The 16759-nt window shown below is 41.9% G+C and overlaps 1 long non-coding RNA gene across 2 annotated transcripts; it reads left to right on the plus strand.

Moving 5' to 3' along the window:
* Window positions 1-215: 215 nt before the first annotated feature.
* Window positions 216-16530, plus strand: LOC140723418 (uncharacterized). Of its 2 annotated transcripts, none has more exons than XR_012097893.1 (3): window positions 216-400; window positions 2954-3121; window positions 15564-16530. It is a non-coding gene; the product is annotated as an uncharacterized lncRNA (long non-coding RNA). The 2 variants fall into 2 exon arrangements; XR_012097891.1 differs by lacking the exon at window positions 15564-16530 and adding an exon at window positions 11720-12313 and having other exon boundaries at window positions 221-400.
* Window positions 16531-16759: the final 229 nt, after the last annotated feature.

A 16759-nucleotide genomic window follows, 5' to 3' on the forward strand; every position in this document is an offset into this window, starting at 1 on the left:
CTTTGTTTCGTGGTTCTCTGGAGAGAAAAAAAAACATCGTTATTTATGGATACCTGCTTTAATAATAAACTAACCTTTGAACTATCCGCTCCGAGCGGGACTTCCCGGTGTCCAAACATTTTCATTCCGGTTTCCATTCCCGTTGCTACCCGGCCTGCTGTGTTTGGCCAGCATTTTGTTTGTGTTGCTTTGGATTTCCAGGATCTGCAGACTTTGTCGTGTTTGTGATTTACCTCTCCGTTGTCCCTCCCGCCTCCGGCCACTTGTGGCGCTGTATGGATCTCCAGCCATCGGCAACGATGTGCAGACCTCCGGCCACCGGTGGCGCTGTAGAGAAACGCTGCTGAACGCATGCGTGGTGCCGACTGCCGCTGTTGGCGATTCTCCGATTCGAGCAGGGGTGAGTAGGGAATGATCCCGGTGTTGTGTAACTTGGGGGCCGGTTGCATTGGGAAAGGGCCGGGCCCGAGCTCTGCCGGACAGCTGGAGCAGGGGTGCAGTGGCAATTTTTTTTTGCCTGAGCTGTATGGGGGGGGGGTTGTGGCGGCGGGCGGGTGGCGATGATTGATAAGGTCGTGGCCTAAGTTAGAAGGCTTGAAGTTATACAGCTCTCGGTACCTGCACGTGCAGTTCAACTCTTTGAGTGATTATGCAGAAAGTTTGAAGTTAATAACTTTTGTGGTATTTCTGTTTCAGATAATTGAAAATTGCTAGGTTTTGTAAAATTCAATCCTTCCACCTTAGGCCACGAACTTATTAATCACCCCAAGTTTGTGAGACCCAAATTGTGTACATGCTCATTTCATGTACTGGGCAACTTTCTTGCCCCATTCATTTAATGAGCAGGTACACAAATTGTGTGTGACATATATAGGGCTTCTTATAATGTCAAGCAGTAAACCAAGATGAAAGAAATATATGAATTCCAGAGCTCCACAGAAATATAGTGATAGCTAAGACATTAACAAGGTTATAGCCTCTCACTACATTTCAGTGTATAACTGGTACAATTAAACATAGAATACTTAATTTAATAATATGACAAAGTATTACACAGTTGCACTTAACTGATTATCATAGAATATAATTATCAAGCAAGTAAAATAACTTTGTTTGCTTAGAAGTCAAAGGGTTGTTAGTGAGAAAAATGTACTTTAGTCTTAGCGAGTAATCCACGGACCACCACAGATGTAGCCTTACTAATACGACTGAGTCGGAGCAGACGGCAGGGCCCGCAGCGCTTAGATAGATAGATAGATAGATAGATAGATACTTTATTCATCCCCATGGGGAAACTCAACATTTTTTCCAATGTCCCATACACTTGTTGTAGCAGAAACTCATTACATACAATCCTTAACTCAGTAATAATATGATATGCATCTAAATCACTAACTCAAAAAAAAACATTAATAATAGCTTTAAAGAAGTTCTTAAGTCCTGGCAGTTGAATTGCAAAGTCTAATGGCATTGGGGAGTATTGACCTCTTCATCCTGTCTGAGGAGCATTGCATCGACAGTAACCTTAGCAGTGTTACTCAGAGGTATAAAAATAACAGAAATAAAACAATTCATTTTTTTACACTTTTAGCCCCTAAATTGGAACCAAGTAATCAAGTATGAAAAAAGAACGTCTGATGAACTATTGCTAAAGCCATGAATATTGGTGAATATTAGTCTCAAAAGCTGTAGGTTGGCAACTCTGCCTTGTACCGTTTCTCTCGGAGAAATGGTTGGCCAGGAAGTGTACCTGTGAGTGTCGATACTCACAATATCCTCACACGTCGGGTGTTACATGGTTAGACCTTTACAGATCCTGTTTAGTCTTTAAATATATAAAAATTTAAAGAAGCTTGAATCTTTACATAAATTATTATCACATCTATACGAATAGAAAATATTGTATTTTGGAAGTGATAAATGTTAACGGGAGGAGAGCAACCATTTGGGAGGTTTGGAAATGTGCTTTGTCTCGGCTGTGAGTAAATGGGCTGTTCCATGTTTAAACAGTAGAAATAGACCCTGAGTTTGGTGTTCAAACTGTGTTTGGAAATCCACCCCCCCCCCTCACTGTCACACAGTGGAAATCAGGTAGCTGTGCTGGAGATCTACACTAAAAACTAAAAATGTTTGAAGTCATTCTGATGAAATGTTATTAATTGAGTTGTATTGTAAGCTGTCCCTTACCTGCTGAGTGTTTCTGGTAATTCCAGTTTCTTTTTATTTCTTGGTTTACATTTCATGAACTGGACCTGTTTTAACCTGGAAATGAAAATGGCTGTGATAGTTTGTAGGCCTCCGTTGGAGTCTCTGCAAGTCTCTGATGGTTCTGAACCTGTGCTCAATGGAGTTCAGAGGGACGGTGGGGGTGGTGGGAGATGTATGGTTAAGTAAACCTACTGAATGCTGAAAAGCCTAGATACAGTGGACATGGTGAGGATGTTTCCAATAGACGCAGAGTCTGTGATCTTACAGCACAGTTTCAGAATAAAGATGCTTCCCTTTAAAACTGAGATGAGAAGAATTTTTTGGCTAAAAGATGTCTGATCTGTGGAATTTGTTGCCGCAGAAGTTGATTGAGGCTGCCATTTGGGTATATTTATGACAGAGATTAATATATTCATGATTGCTGAGTAGCTTCAGGGTTACAGGAGGAAGACAGGAATATGGTGTTGGAATGATAATCAGCCGTGGTTGAATGGTGGGCAGACCAGATGGATTGAATCACCTAATTCTGTTCCTGTGTATTATGTCTTACCATGACTGAATGAATGCTCCTTCTTATCCCATATCGTCTGTGACATGTGAGGGACAATAAAAGATTGTTCACTGAGATCATTAAATCTGCCTTCAGTGTTTAAATTTCAGAGAGTTTTGTTCTTAGTAACATTACGCAGAAATGTTTGGTTCTCCTTTTCATTATTAATGTGCTTCATTGTCTCTCTGGTTAAAGTTAGACCTGTGGTGAGAGATTTATTTGAAGAAAAACCCCAACTGGAGGCAAACCACGACTGAAGACGAGGGAACAGCAACAAGTGAACCAGCCCGAGGATTGAGAGCATCAACTGGAGAGAACCCATCTGACTCGGAGATTCCAGTGATTCAGTCAGGAGAAAGTTTGGTAGGTCTCATTTACTCAAACACTGGTCCTTTAGACATTACATACCTGTACAAAGGAAGGTAGGAAATAGTTGGAGTGAGACTGAATGTGTCCAGAAGAACCAGTTATGCCTCTGTCAGACCCAGTTGCAATGACTCCAGGTCTGGTAATGTGCTTCCAGCAGCCCAGCCCTTTGAAACCACTCCCATTCCCTCACAGTGGTTACTCAGTTCAAGATCTTGCATCCTCTGATGTAGCTTTTGGTCAGTTCTGAGTGGGGGAGGGAAAGAGAGGGGAGTGTTTATGCTGACTGTCTTTCAAAAAGATTAATTGTTTGAACTTGCTGCAAACTCTCTCCCCATACCCTGTACTTTCTCAACTAAATTATTGACATAGCAATGGGCGTAACCCCTGGGAAAGTCACTAAGCACGGGACTCGAGTCCAAGAAACAGGCAGTCACCATAACACTCTGCCTCTTACCAATCATCTGTTTGCAGACCCTGGGGCTCTGTAACAAACTCAATGTTAACAGAAAGATTAGTCAGTGATTAAGATGATGAGAGAATTGTGGCTCCTGACAGGACACGTGAGCTGAGCTGTCTGATTCAATGGACCAGATCCACCCTCGTTGACAACGTAATTTACCCCTTGCACATCCACTCAGGTCATGTTACATCCGATCACCCACAGTACCCAAACCCCCCTCCGTCCCACCAGTGGCCCCACACCCTTCTGACCATTCACCCCACACCGACACATAGACAGGCCCCCTTCACCTACATCCACCCTCCCAAGCTGGAGGGGAAACACAACAAACTGATCCCGCAATCCCGACTCGGGCGCAAATCTAAAAGACTGGAGAACCCGGTGCCTCCAGCTGTCTGGATCGATCCCAGCCCATTCCCACTGCAACCGGCCCTCGATTTACACAAACCCGAGATTAACTCTTTCCTCACCGCTAACTGAACAGGAGAAACACCAGCATCCGCTGGGGTTGGCATTGCACTGCGATTTGCAGCAGGTCCCCGTATGCTGTGAAACTCCCCACTGTCAGATATGTTGACCAGAACCGTACGTGTTAGAGCTCCCCACTGTTGGATATGTTGACCAGAATCATACACAGTAAATCTCAAGGCATGGAACCGTAATCCCACGGTGGATTTGTTCGGTGACTTGTGAACATATGTGATTAACGACCCTGCAACTGGGGACTGAATAAATAGTTAGTCTAACAATTCTAATCAGACACACCATCTTCTCACATTTCTCCCTCATCCCTGTCTACATACCCCGTTTCCCTCACCACTCCCTCCTCAGTCCCTCTTCATCCTCCTGCCCTCTACTCCAGACCTCCCTTTTTATTCAGTCTCTCCCTCGCCATCTCACCTCTCCCTCACCCCTTCCATATCATCACCCCTCTCAATCATTCTTGCTTCCTCCCCACCTCTACCCTCCCCTTCCCTCTTCTCTATCCGCCTCAGTGACACTGCTACTTGACCATTCTCCCACTCTCTTTCACCTTCTGCCTTCCCCTCTCCATCTCCCCCTGTCTCATGCACCCTCTCACTTCAATCAAAATTGTCTCTCTCACTCAGTCACCTCCACCACTCTGTAACCTCCATTTCCAGCTCTCACCCTCTCTATCTCTCTCCCTACCTCCCACCCTCCCCCCTCTCTCAAACACTCTCCCTGCTGGCTCCCGTATCCATCATTGTCTTCCCCTCTTTATCACTCTCTAAATCTACCACTCACCCCACACGTTCTCCCTCTTCGCTCCCTGTCAGTCCTCCTCCTCACCCCCCCCATCACACCCCGTGCTCACCACCTCATTGAATACAGTGGTATGCAAACAGCTGGGCACCACTGGTCAAACATTCTGTTACTGTGAATAATTTAGTGAGTAGAAGGTGAACTGATCTCCAAAAGTCATAAAGTTAAACACAAAACATTCCTTTCAACATTTTAAGTAAGATTAGTGTGTTATTAAAAACACAAAATGCTGGCAGAGCACAGCAGGCCAGACAGCATCTATGGGAGGAGGTAGTGACGACGTTTCAGGCTGAAACCCTTCATGAGGAGTTTAGTGTATTATTTCTGTTTTGTACAATTTTAGAGTGGGGGGGGAAAAAAAGGAAAGGAGCACCATGGAAAAGTTTGGGCACCCCAAGAGATTTGAGCTCTCAGTTAAATTTTACCACGGTCTCAGACCTGAATTAGCTTGTTAGGACAATGGCTTGTTCACAGTCATCATTAGGACAGGCCAGGTTATGCAAATCGCAAAGCTTTATAAATACCCTGACTCTTCAAACCTTGTCCCAACAATCAGCAGCCATGGGCTCCTCTAAGCAGCTGCCTAGCACTCTAAAAGTTAAAATAAATGATGCTCAAATAGCAGGAGAAGGCTATAAGAAGATAGCAAAGCGTTTTCAGGTAGCCGTTTCCTCAGTTCACAATGTAATTAAGAAATGGCAGTTAACAGGAACAGTGGAGGTCAAGTTGATGTCTGGAAGACCAAGAAAACTTTCTGAGAGAACTACTCGTAGGATTCCTAGAAAGGCAAATCGAAACCCCCATTTGACTGTAAAAAAACATTCAGGAATATTTAGCAGCCTCTGGAGTGGTGGTGCACTGTTCTACTGTGCAGCAACACCTGCACAAACATGACCTTCATGGAAGAGTCATCAGAAGAAAACCTTTCCTGCGTCCTCACCACAAAACTCAGCGTCAGAGGTTTTTCTGACATTGAGGGAGAGGTTGTTTTCTTCACACCAGACAGATGTTGTTCAGAGCTCAGATAGAGTCAGCAATCAAATGCTTGAGCATGGTGCGATGAATGTGTTGAGCTGTGTATATCACAATGCAAGAAGCATCGTAGGAAAGCCAGATGAGCCCAGGGCATGGAATTGTGATATCGTAGGCATTACTGGGAATTGGTTGCACCCAACAGTCTGAGGGATGTAGAGGAACAAATTTGTAGAGAGTTCACAGACTACACCAAGAAGCAATAGTTGAGATAGTAAGTGATTTTAACTTTCCATATATTGACTGGGACTCCCATACTGTAAGAGGACTAGATGGGGTAGAGTTTGTCAAATGAGCCTTAATCAGTACGTAAAACATCCGGCGTAGAAGTGTGCAATAAGCTGTTGGGAAACGATCCAGGGCTGGTGACAGAAATTAGTGTATGGGAACACTTTGTGCATAGTGATCATAATGCCATGAGATTCCAAGTAAGTACCGAAAACCAGAGGCCTGGACCTCTCTTGAGATTCTAGATTGGAGAAAGATCAATTTTTATGGTATTTGCAAGGATTTGACAAGTGTGGATTGGAACAGGCTGTTTTCTGGCAAAGGAGTACTTGGTAAGTGGGGATTCTTCAGAAGTGAATTTTTGAGGGTGTAGAGTTTGTATGTGCCTGCCAAAATAAAAGTTGAAAGTTAACTGGTGCAGGGAACCTTTGTTTTCAACTGATATCGAGGCCCCGGATATTTTGTTCCTCTAAATTCCTCAGGCTGTTGGGTGCTACCAAGACACATTAATGACTACAATATAATACTCCCACACCCTGAGCTCATCTGACTTTCTTTAGTTGTCTTCTCTTGGTTTCTAAAAGCTTATTTGCCCTCGCTTTGGCTTTTATGTTGGTTTTGGGTTCTCATTTCAGCCACGGTTGAGTCCTCCTGCCTTTCCAATGTTTCCATGTCTTTGGGATGTATTGATTACTCAGCTCCCGAGTTGCTCCCAGAAACTCCAGCCATTGCTGCTCTGTTGTCACTCCTACCTTTTCCCTTCCAAATAAGTTTGGCCAGCTTCTCTGTCACAGAAACGTGGAGAAGGTCAGAACAGAAACATGCCCACTCTGGACGAACAGAATGGTGACCTATACAGGAGACAAAATAGATGGGGGAGGTTTTAAATAGTAGTTTTGCATCTGTATTTGCTCAGGAGATGGACACAGAGTCGATAGAAGTGAGCCAAAGCAGCATCAACTTCATGGACCTTGTGCAGATTACAGAGGTGGAGGTGTTTGCTGTCTTAAGGCAAATTAGCATGGATAAATCCCCAGGGCCTGACAAGTTGTTCCCTAGGACCCTGTGGAAGACAAGTGCAGAAATTGTGGGGGTCCAAGCAGAGATATTTAAATCATCCTTAGTGACAGGTGAGGTACTGGAGGATTGGAGGACAGCCAAGGTTGATCCGCTGTTCAAGAAAGGCTCTAAGGATAAATGAGAAAACTTTATGTTAGTGAGCTTGACATCAGTAGTGGGAAAGTTATTAGAACATATGAGCAGGAACCGGATATATACCGTAGATTTCGCACTACAGAGCGCACCTGATTAAAAGCCGCTGGCTCTAATTTTAGAAAGAAAATCAATTTTGTACTTGTACAAGCCGCACCGGATTTTAGGCCGCAGGTGTCCCACGTTGTAATATGAGATATTTACACAGAAAGATATTACACGTGAGGATTTTTTAACTTTTAATTAAATCCGTATGGTAACATAAACAAATACATATTGCAAATGCTTTTTTTCGAACCGTGCCTCTAACACGGCTACTTTTAAATATACATACGTATCGGTAACACACAAATTACGTTGCGTATACTTTTTTACTGAACAGTGCACGAACAACATTCCAATATCTCCTAACGACTGGTAAAAAAATATATACTGCAGCCTACCAGGAAAAGTTATTGATCGCCTTTAACTTAAAAGCAGCGTTTTCGTTCGGGTCTAATGCGCTCGGGTCTAATGCGCTAGGCTAATGTGCTCGCACCCACCTTCCCATTTATCGCAAACCGGTATTTCCCACAAGACGCGGCGAAACCGGATGTGATGTCATAGTATCCCGGGATGTACAGAAAACAAATATACTTAACACTTTTAACTTTAACTAGAAAATACTAACAAATGAATAACTAAGCGAAAATATTATAAACTAAATAACTGCCATAAAGGCAGCACAATGCTTTTCTTCGAGTGTTTTCCATGTTGATGAGGGTGAGTACAAATGACTGATTTACAATAATTTAATTGTGAAAGTGCGCTTGATTTATCGTACAATTTCATTGGACCTCTGTGAACTACTCATCAATTTTATTGGTCTACTGTTACGAGGCAAAATGTTTTTGGCGGCATGAAATAAAACCATGCATTAGCCGCACTGTAGTAAAGGCCGCAGTGTCAAAGCTGTTCAAAGCGTGGGAAAAAAGTAGTGGCTTATAATCCGACATCTACGGTAAGTATTTGGATCGATGTGGACTGATTAAGGATAGACAGCATGGTTTTGTGCATGGTAGGTCATGTCTAACCAATCTTATAGAGTCTCTGGAGAAAGCTATCAGGAAAGTGGATGAAGGCAAGGCAGCTGATGTTTTCTACATGGGCACTTGACAAAGTCACAAATGGGAGGTTGGTCAAGAAGGTTCAGTCACTTAGCATTCAAGATGAGATAGTAAATTGAATGAGGCAATGGTTTTGGGAGATATTTAAGGAAACGTACGCTGCAACCTGAGTTTCTTCGGTTAGCGGACGATTTCCCTCCATGCCTCTCTGGCGTCGTGGGCAACCGCGTACGAGGCAAGTTACAGCAGTGGTTCCAAAGAAATCAGCAGCCCGTAACCCGGCATGGATGGAAAGTGTGCAGGGGAGCCGGCTGGATTCAAATTCAGGTTCATTCTGAAGTCCGGCACTGTTGCCACTGTGCCACCAGCCAGATCCGGAGATTTTTTTCAATATTTTTATTGATTGTGTGTGTATATATATATATATATATATATATATATATATATATATATATATATATTTAATAAACTATAAAAAATGATAAAATGGTACCAAATACTGTATATTAGAAACACACTTATAATCATAGATAGATAGATAGATACTTTATTCATCCCCATGGGGAAATTCAACCTTTTTTCCAATGTCCCATACACTTGTTGTAGCAAAACTAATTACATACAATACTTAACTCAGTAAAAAAAAAATGATATGCATCTAAATCACTTACTCAAAAAGCATTAATAATAGCTTTTAAAAAGTTCTTAAGTCCTGGCGGTTGAATTGTAAAGCCTAATGAATATATTCATGTAAATTGACTTAAATCATAATATTGAAATCTTCTAATTTTATCATTATACAAAAAAAATCTAATCCGCTACCAACAAAAAGCTGCTTGGTAAAAAAAAGAAAAAAAATGAAAAACGTCCTTATCATTATAAAGAACTAGATGATAATATGAGCCAACATCCGTACGTAACAACAAATCAAATGCTTTGAAAATAATTCAAAAATGGTCCCCATTATGTTTTAAAGTTTTTGATTCTGAAATTGAACACCGAATCTTTTCTAAATTTAAGCATGACGTAACATCACGTAGCCACTGATCAGGTATTTCCAAAATCATATCTTGCCCTCCAACAATACCAACTAAGGCAGTCAAAGGATTAGGCTTAAAATTAACTTTAAAAAGTGCAGAAAAGGTTTGAAATACTTCCTTTCAGTATTTTTCAAGCCTCGGCCATATCCGAAACATAAGAATCAATGAAGCTACTCCATAGTTGCACCTGTCACAATAGGGAGACATATCCAAATAAAAATGAGAGAGCTTATCCTTAGTCATATGGGCCCTACGGACTACTTTAAATTGTAGGAAGGGATGGCAGGCATATAACGATGAAGTATTAACCAATTTATAAATTTCATTCCAGGTTCCTCAGAGATTGAAGTCTGCAAATCTTGTTCCCAGAGATTTTTAATTTTGTCTAAAGGAACATTTGTCATTCTCAACAGCATGCCATAAATATTGGATATTGAACCATTCTGAAAAGTTTTCAGATTAAAAATTACATCTAATAAATTCTTACCTGGACTTTTTGGAAATGTATGCAATTGAGACTGCAGAAATTCCCTAAATTGCAGATATAAAAAAAAGGTTTTTGGTAAGCTATATTTAGCTGACAATTGCTCAAGCGAAAAGACTTCCTCCAACTAACAAATCCTGGAAGCATTTAATACCCAGTCTATCCCATTCTTTAAAAACTACATCGATCAAAAAAGGTTTAAAAAATAGCTAGAACAAATAGGACTTGATAGAGAATGTCTCATTAAAACAAAATATTTTCTAAATTGTATCCAAATCCTCAAAGTATGTTTAACTACGAAACTGTCAGTTAGTTTACTTAAAAATAAAGGAAGTGAAGATCCAAGAAGAGAAATAATAGAGAATTTATGAACAGAATTAGCTTCCATAGAAACCCAAACAGGACAGTCCTCATGGTTAATATAGTATGACCAAAATGTGAGGTTCCATATATTGCCTGCCCAGTAATAAAACATAAAATTTGGTCATGCTAAACCTCCATTCTTTCTTGCTTTTTGAAAATGAAATTTATTTAGTCGAGAAAGTTTATGTTTCCATATATAGGAAGATAGGGTAGAGTCAAGAAAATCAAAAAAGGATTGCGGAATAAAGACGGGTAAGGCCTAAAAAAGCTATTTAAATTTAGGTAAGATTCATTTTAATAGAATTGATTCGGCCAATCAACGATAATGAAAGAGGCAACCATTTTGAAAGTGTCCTTTTAACGTAACCCAATAGAGTGAAAAAACTTCCTTTAAATAATAGCTTATAAATCTTAGTAATTATTACACCAAAATAGGTTAATTGATTTCTTACAGTTTTAAAAGGAAGGTTAGTATGAATGGGTACCAAATTATTCAAAGGAAGATGTTCAGTCTTATGTAAATTTAGATTATATCCTGAAAATTGGCTGAAACAAGAAAGTAAAGAAAGCACAGAAGTTTCGACATTAGAAATATAAAGTAGTAGGTCATCGGCATAGAACAAAACTTTGTGAATAATACCTCTCCTTAATATCCCAGCGATACAGTGAGATTCTCTAAAGGCAATAGCTAAGTGTTCTAAGGCCAGATCAAAGAGCAAAGGACTCAAAGGACAACCTCAAATGACCAGACTGGATTTATTAAAGATAAATATTCTCATTTCACTATTCGTCATTTATTAAATGTCATTTATTCTCCTTCCAAAGAGACATTGGAATGTGTGACATCCTTAGATGCTGAGAAGGCCTTTGATTGGGTTGAAAACATCAGAAAATTTAATTTTGGGCCTGATTTTATTCAATGGTTTAAATTACTTTATTTATATCCTTCTGCTCGGATTTTAACTAATTCTCAGAATTACAAACCATTTATCTCCAATGTGGAACTAAACATGGCATTAAGTCTATGGCACTTTAAATTAATAGTACATAAAAGAAAATCCCAGCTGTATGTCAACAAAAGCTACTTGCGTGAGAGTGTTTCAGTTACTGTGGGGCCAGGCACCCATGCAGCTCAGGGGGAACGGGGAATATTGCCAATGGAGAGAGTCAAACTGAGCCAAGTAACAGACTGGAGATGGCAGAAATGCCCCATACTTCTCGACCATCACAGAGTTTGATGGTCATTCCAGATACTAACACTTTGCCCAGTTAGAAGGTGATTACTCTCTCCAACTTAGGTTGAACTACACTGTAACAGTGTGATATCAGATCACACTTTGGCAACTCAAGTGAGCTCATCTGAAATGTTGTCCTTCTTTACAGGTTAAAAATGACAAGGAATTTGTCTATGGAAATTCAGACACAGCATACCAGTTTTGCTGTCTCGGTCTAGATATTTAAGAAGTGGAGCAAGGGATTCACTCGATCATCCTTCCTGCTCAGACTGTGGAGAGGGATTCACTTGGTCATCTGACCAACTGGCACGCCGATCATTTTACACAGGGGAGAGGCCATTCACCTGCTCAGACAGTGGGAGTGCATTCACTCGGTCATCTCATCTGAAGGTATATCAGCAAGTTCACACTGGGCAAGGCCACTCACCTGTTCTGTGTGTGAGAAGGGGTTCAGTCGGTCATCCCACCTGTGGACACAGCAGTCAGATCACACTGGGCAAAGGTTGCTCATCTGCTGAATTTGTGGGAAAGTATTCACTCAGTCATCTGATCTAATGGCTCACCAGCGAGTTCACACTGGGGAGCGGCCGTTCACCTGCTCAGACTGTGGGAAGGGATTCACTCATTCATCCACCCTACTGGTACATCAGCGAGTTCACACTGGAGAGAGGCCATTCACCTGCTCAGAATGTGGGAAGGGATTCACTCGGTCATCCCATCTGAAGGTACATCAGTTAGTTCACACTGGGGAGAGGCCATTCACCTGCTCAAACTGGGAAGGGATTCACTCGGTCATCCACTCTGAAGGAACATCAGTTAGTTCACACTGGGGAGAGGCCATTCACCTGCTCGGACTGTGGGAAGGGATTCACTTACTCATCTAAACTGAAATTACATCAGCGAGTTCACACTGGGGAGAGGCCATTCACCTGCTCAGACTGTGGGAAGGGATTCACTCGGTCATCCCATCTGAAGGTACATCAGCGAGTTCACACTGGGGAGAAGCAGTTCACCTGCTCAGACTGTGGGAAGGGATTCACTCGGTCATGTAAACTGAAGTTACATCAGCGAGTTAACACTGGGGAGAGTCCATTCATCTGCTCAGAATGTGGGAAGGGATTCACACAGTCGTTTAAATTGAAGGAACATCAGAGAGTTCACACTGGGGAGAGGCCATTTACCTGCTCAGACTGTGGGAAGGGATTCACTTGGTCATCTCAACTGATGGTACATCAGCGAGTTCATACTGGGGAGAGGCCGTTCACCTGCTCAGACTGTGGGAAGGGATTCACCCAGTCATCTAAACTGAAGGTACATCAGTTAGTTCACACTGGGGAGAGGCCATTCACCTGCTCAGAATGTGGGAAGGGATTTACTCGGTCATCTGACCTACTGGTACATCAGCGAGTTCACACTGGGGAGAAGCCGTTCACCTGTTCAGAATGTGGGAATGGATTCACTCGGTCATCTGCCCTACTGGTGCATCAGCGAGTTCACACTGGGGAGAGGCCATTCACCTGCTCAGAATGTGGGCAGGGATTCACTCGGTCATCCCATCTGAAGGTACATCAGCGAGTTCACACTGGGGAGAGGCCATTCACCTGCTCAGAATGTGGGCAGGGATTCACTCAGTCATCCCATCTGAAGGTACATCAGCGAGTTCACACTGGGGAGAGGCTGATCACCTACTTAGACACTGGGAGGAGATTCTCTCAGTCATCTCAACTTTATGTGCATCATTGAGTTCACACTGGGGAGAGGCCGTTCACCTGCTGTGAATGTGGGGAAGGATTCACTCAGTCATCTAACCTTGTGACACACTACTGGATTCACACTGGGGAGAACCTTTAAATAAGCTGCATGCTGGATATTTGTTCATCACCATTGCTGAATGCAATTTGAAGAGTGACTTGTAAATTATTGCTGCTGATCACCACACCCAGTTCTGCACCCTGGTCACTGGGCATGGGAGGAGTTTCTTCTGCTGCACATTCATCTTTAATGGGACTGGAGTTTAATATTCTGGATCAGAGAAATAAGTCAGTTCTATTTTAAACTCTGTCTCCAGTACTTGGTGAATTTATAACACACCTAGCGTACAGTAGAGAGTCAACTCAGGCCGGCTGGACCCTGCCAGTGATTCTGTTCCAGGACAGTCATTTTCATTTTTTCAATGTTTTTATTGATTTCCAGTAAAGAAAAATATACATATCAGTGGAGAGGTTTAGCAAACAGATAATACAAAAGACATAAACAGCAATGAAGAAAAGTATATATTGTCAAAATCAGATAGGTTTAATGTTATGCTGTTATATATACAGTGTAATCAAAAAAATACAACTCTTAATAAATCGTTAAAAAAAGATTGGAAAATTTTATTTATATACAGGAAAAAAACACTAAACTGAATAAGAAAAGAGATTGGGCAATCCAATTGAGGATAAAATTAGAAGAAAAACAAAGAGAAAAGGCACCCTTCCAGTCACCTCCAAACCTTCACAGATAAGGATTTTTCCTAAAGAGAATAAAGAACAAATAAATTAAATCATATGAAAATATTGAATAAAGGGTCACCAGACTTGCTCAAAATTAAAAGATGTATCAAACGTCCAGCTTCTAATTTTCTCCAAGCTTAGATATGACATAATGGAGGTGAGCCAATAGAAAACAGTAGAGGATTAGATTCTTTCCAATATAACAAGATAGTACTCCTAGTCAGTAAAGTTGAAAAGGCAGAATTTGCCTTTTCATGTTGAGCAGAAGCAGATACTCTCCCTATTTCCTCTGGAATAATCCCAAAAATTGCCGTAAGAGAAATTGGGTTGAACATCCACATCTATAACTTTAGATAATATTCTAAACACATCTCTTAGAACAGCTACTTCTACGTTATATCTGTCACAAATAGTGCTTATATTAGGAAATATATGCGCCAATTTATCTTTAGACATATTGGCCCTAAGTACTATCTTAAACTGAATAGAGAGTCAACTCAGGCCTGCTGGACCCTGCCAGTGATTCTGTCCCACGACAGTCCTTTTAAATCCTCCCCTGTTGTTCACCTCTTGTTCCCCCTGTGGGACGGGTTCCAAACAGTCACCACTCTGTGGGTGAAAAGGTTCCCCTTGAATTTTCTCCAGACTGAAGAAGTTGTGCTGACTGCAGTTCTGTCTGAGATGTTCTTTGCCCCTGAAATCTCTGAGCTGAGGAAGAATGACATTTGGATTTACTCTCCTTATTCATGGCTCATTTCCACATTATGGGTCATTTTCCCTGCTTCTAAAGGGTTGTTAGAAAACACCACTGTCCTCTAAAGACTGAAAGCAGAATGCGAAAACATTGGTTGGATGTTCAAAGGAGCAGGGTCAGAAACCAGAGGTGAGTCTGCACAGGGCAGAGTTTGGGGCTCTGGACGACGGTCGAGGTAAGAACGTATGATGAGGAGAAGGAAATCAGCAGCGGGGTGTGGCAATGAATGACAGAGTAGCAACATTTGGAAGCTGATTTACAGAGAAAATCATTTGTTTGACTGACTAATGACACAAACAATACCTGTGGTGAGGTGCTCCACTGGTCAGGGAACGTGTGTGTTCAGAATTGTTATATCTATCGAGGGATTTGCTTGTTTATCCTGTAATATTATATCCGGATGGTTATTATGGATTGTCCTATCTGTAATAATGTATCAATTATCATATAAATTGTGAGATTTTGACTAAGTGGATCAGGCTGGAATTTATTGTACCTTAATTAGGTTAACATGGTCATTCATCCGTTTGTATTTTAAAGCAAGATTTTGGTGAATGATATTTGCCACTTGATTGCAGCTGCATAATCAATCAGATTGAGTTCAACTGCCGCAGGATCCTGGAATGTGTTGGATTGTGTCTGGTATCTCTTAGCATTTTCTGCATTGATTGCCTTGTTTGTATTGTATGTATTTGTGATTTTCTTCCCCTTTTGCTAACCACCTTGTCCTGTATTTCTGCAAGGAACCCCTCTGTTTCTGGGAAGAGGTCTCCAACTCTCAGTCCAGGTGCTCGGTGCTTCCTTGTCAACATCTATTCTGCTCAGATCATTGGGATGTCTCCCATGGAAGGTCATTCTCATTCCACTGGTTAATGTTTTCTTCCACAGTGATGATTTGTTTTTCTGAGGTAGCATCTCATTTAAGTTTTCTGGTCTGTATTTCTTTTCACAATTGCATGTACACATATGGAGTGCTGAATCGTGTTCAAATTCAACTGTAATCCAAGATGGCGGCGCGACGGAGCTTGCAGCGGCCATTCCGGAGCTGATTATCTGTTATTTGTGAAGCGGGGTGCCGTGCGCAATCAGAATCGGATGAAAAACGGACGTGGGAGCACGGAGGAACATCAGGAAATCTCCAGGAAGACCTTCTTCGTTACTGCTGCTGCTGTGAGATCCGGGACTCAGCTGGGAAGAACAGGCCCCCATTCCTCTGGGTCGCGTTGGCGGGGCCGTCTTAATACGCTCGGCAGAGGATGGTGCTCGGAGAAGCTGTGCCGGAGGGGATGGTCGGAGGCGCGGAGGTTCGCCGGACATGGAGTCCGCTGCGGTCAGGTCGCTTTCACTGTGTGTTGTGTCTGCGAGGCTGAGTCGGGCGGCGCCGTGGAAGTCCATAGCGGGAGTATTCCCTTCTGCTGCCTGCGTGGGATGACGAGTCTATCGGGACCCTGAGGACTTGTGGAAACTGTGTGGTGGTTTCTTTTGAACTTATAGTCTTTTAACATCTTTGGACTATTTTTACTGTGCCCATGGTCTGTTTTTTTTAATGAATTATGCTATTGTTTGCACTGTTGTAACTACGTGGTTTCGTGCAGGTTTTGTAGCTTTAGTTTTTGGTCTTGTTTTGTCTGGTAGGTTTGGAGCTCCTTTCTGGGTAACGTGCTAAGACAGTAGCGCGATATTAATACGCAGCATTCTCTCCGGACACTGAATTGGGGATTGCCAAACGTTATGTGGATTTTCTGGTGTAGTCTGTTTTGTCATGTGCTTTTGTGATATCATTCTGGAGGAACGTTGTCTCATTTTTTTTTAACTGCATTGCATTTGTGGTTTCTAAATGACAAATAAACTGAATCTGAATATAATAACGTGTTTTGATTTACTTTGTTTATCTGTGCGTGGCTCATCGGAGGATGCTGTCCTTTCTTTCATAAGTAGT

The sequence above is a fragment of the Hemitrygon akajei genome, unplaced genomic scaffold (assembly GCF_048418815.1).
Source record: "Hemitrygon akajei unplaced genomic scaffold, sHemAka1.3 Scf000113, whole genome shotgun sequence".
Lineage (NCBI taxonomy): Eukaryota > Metazoa > Chordata > Chondrichthyes > Myliobatiformes > Dasyatidae > Hemitrygon > Hemitrygon akajei.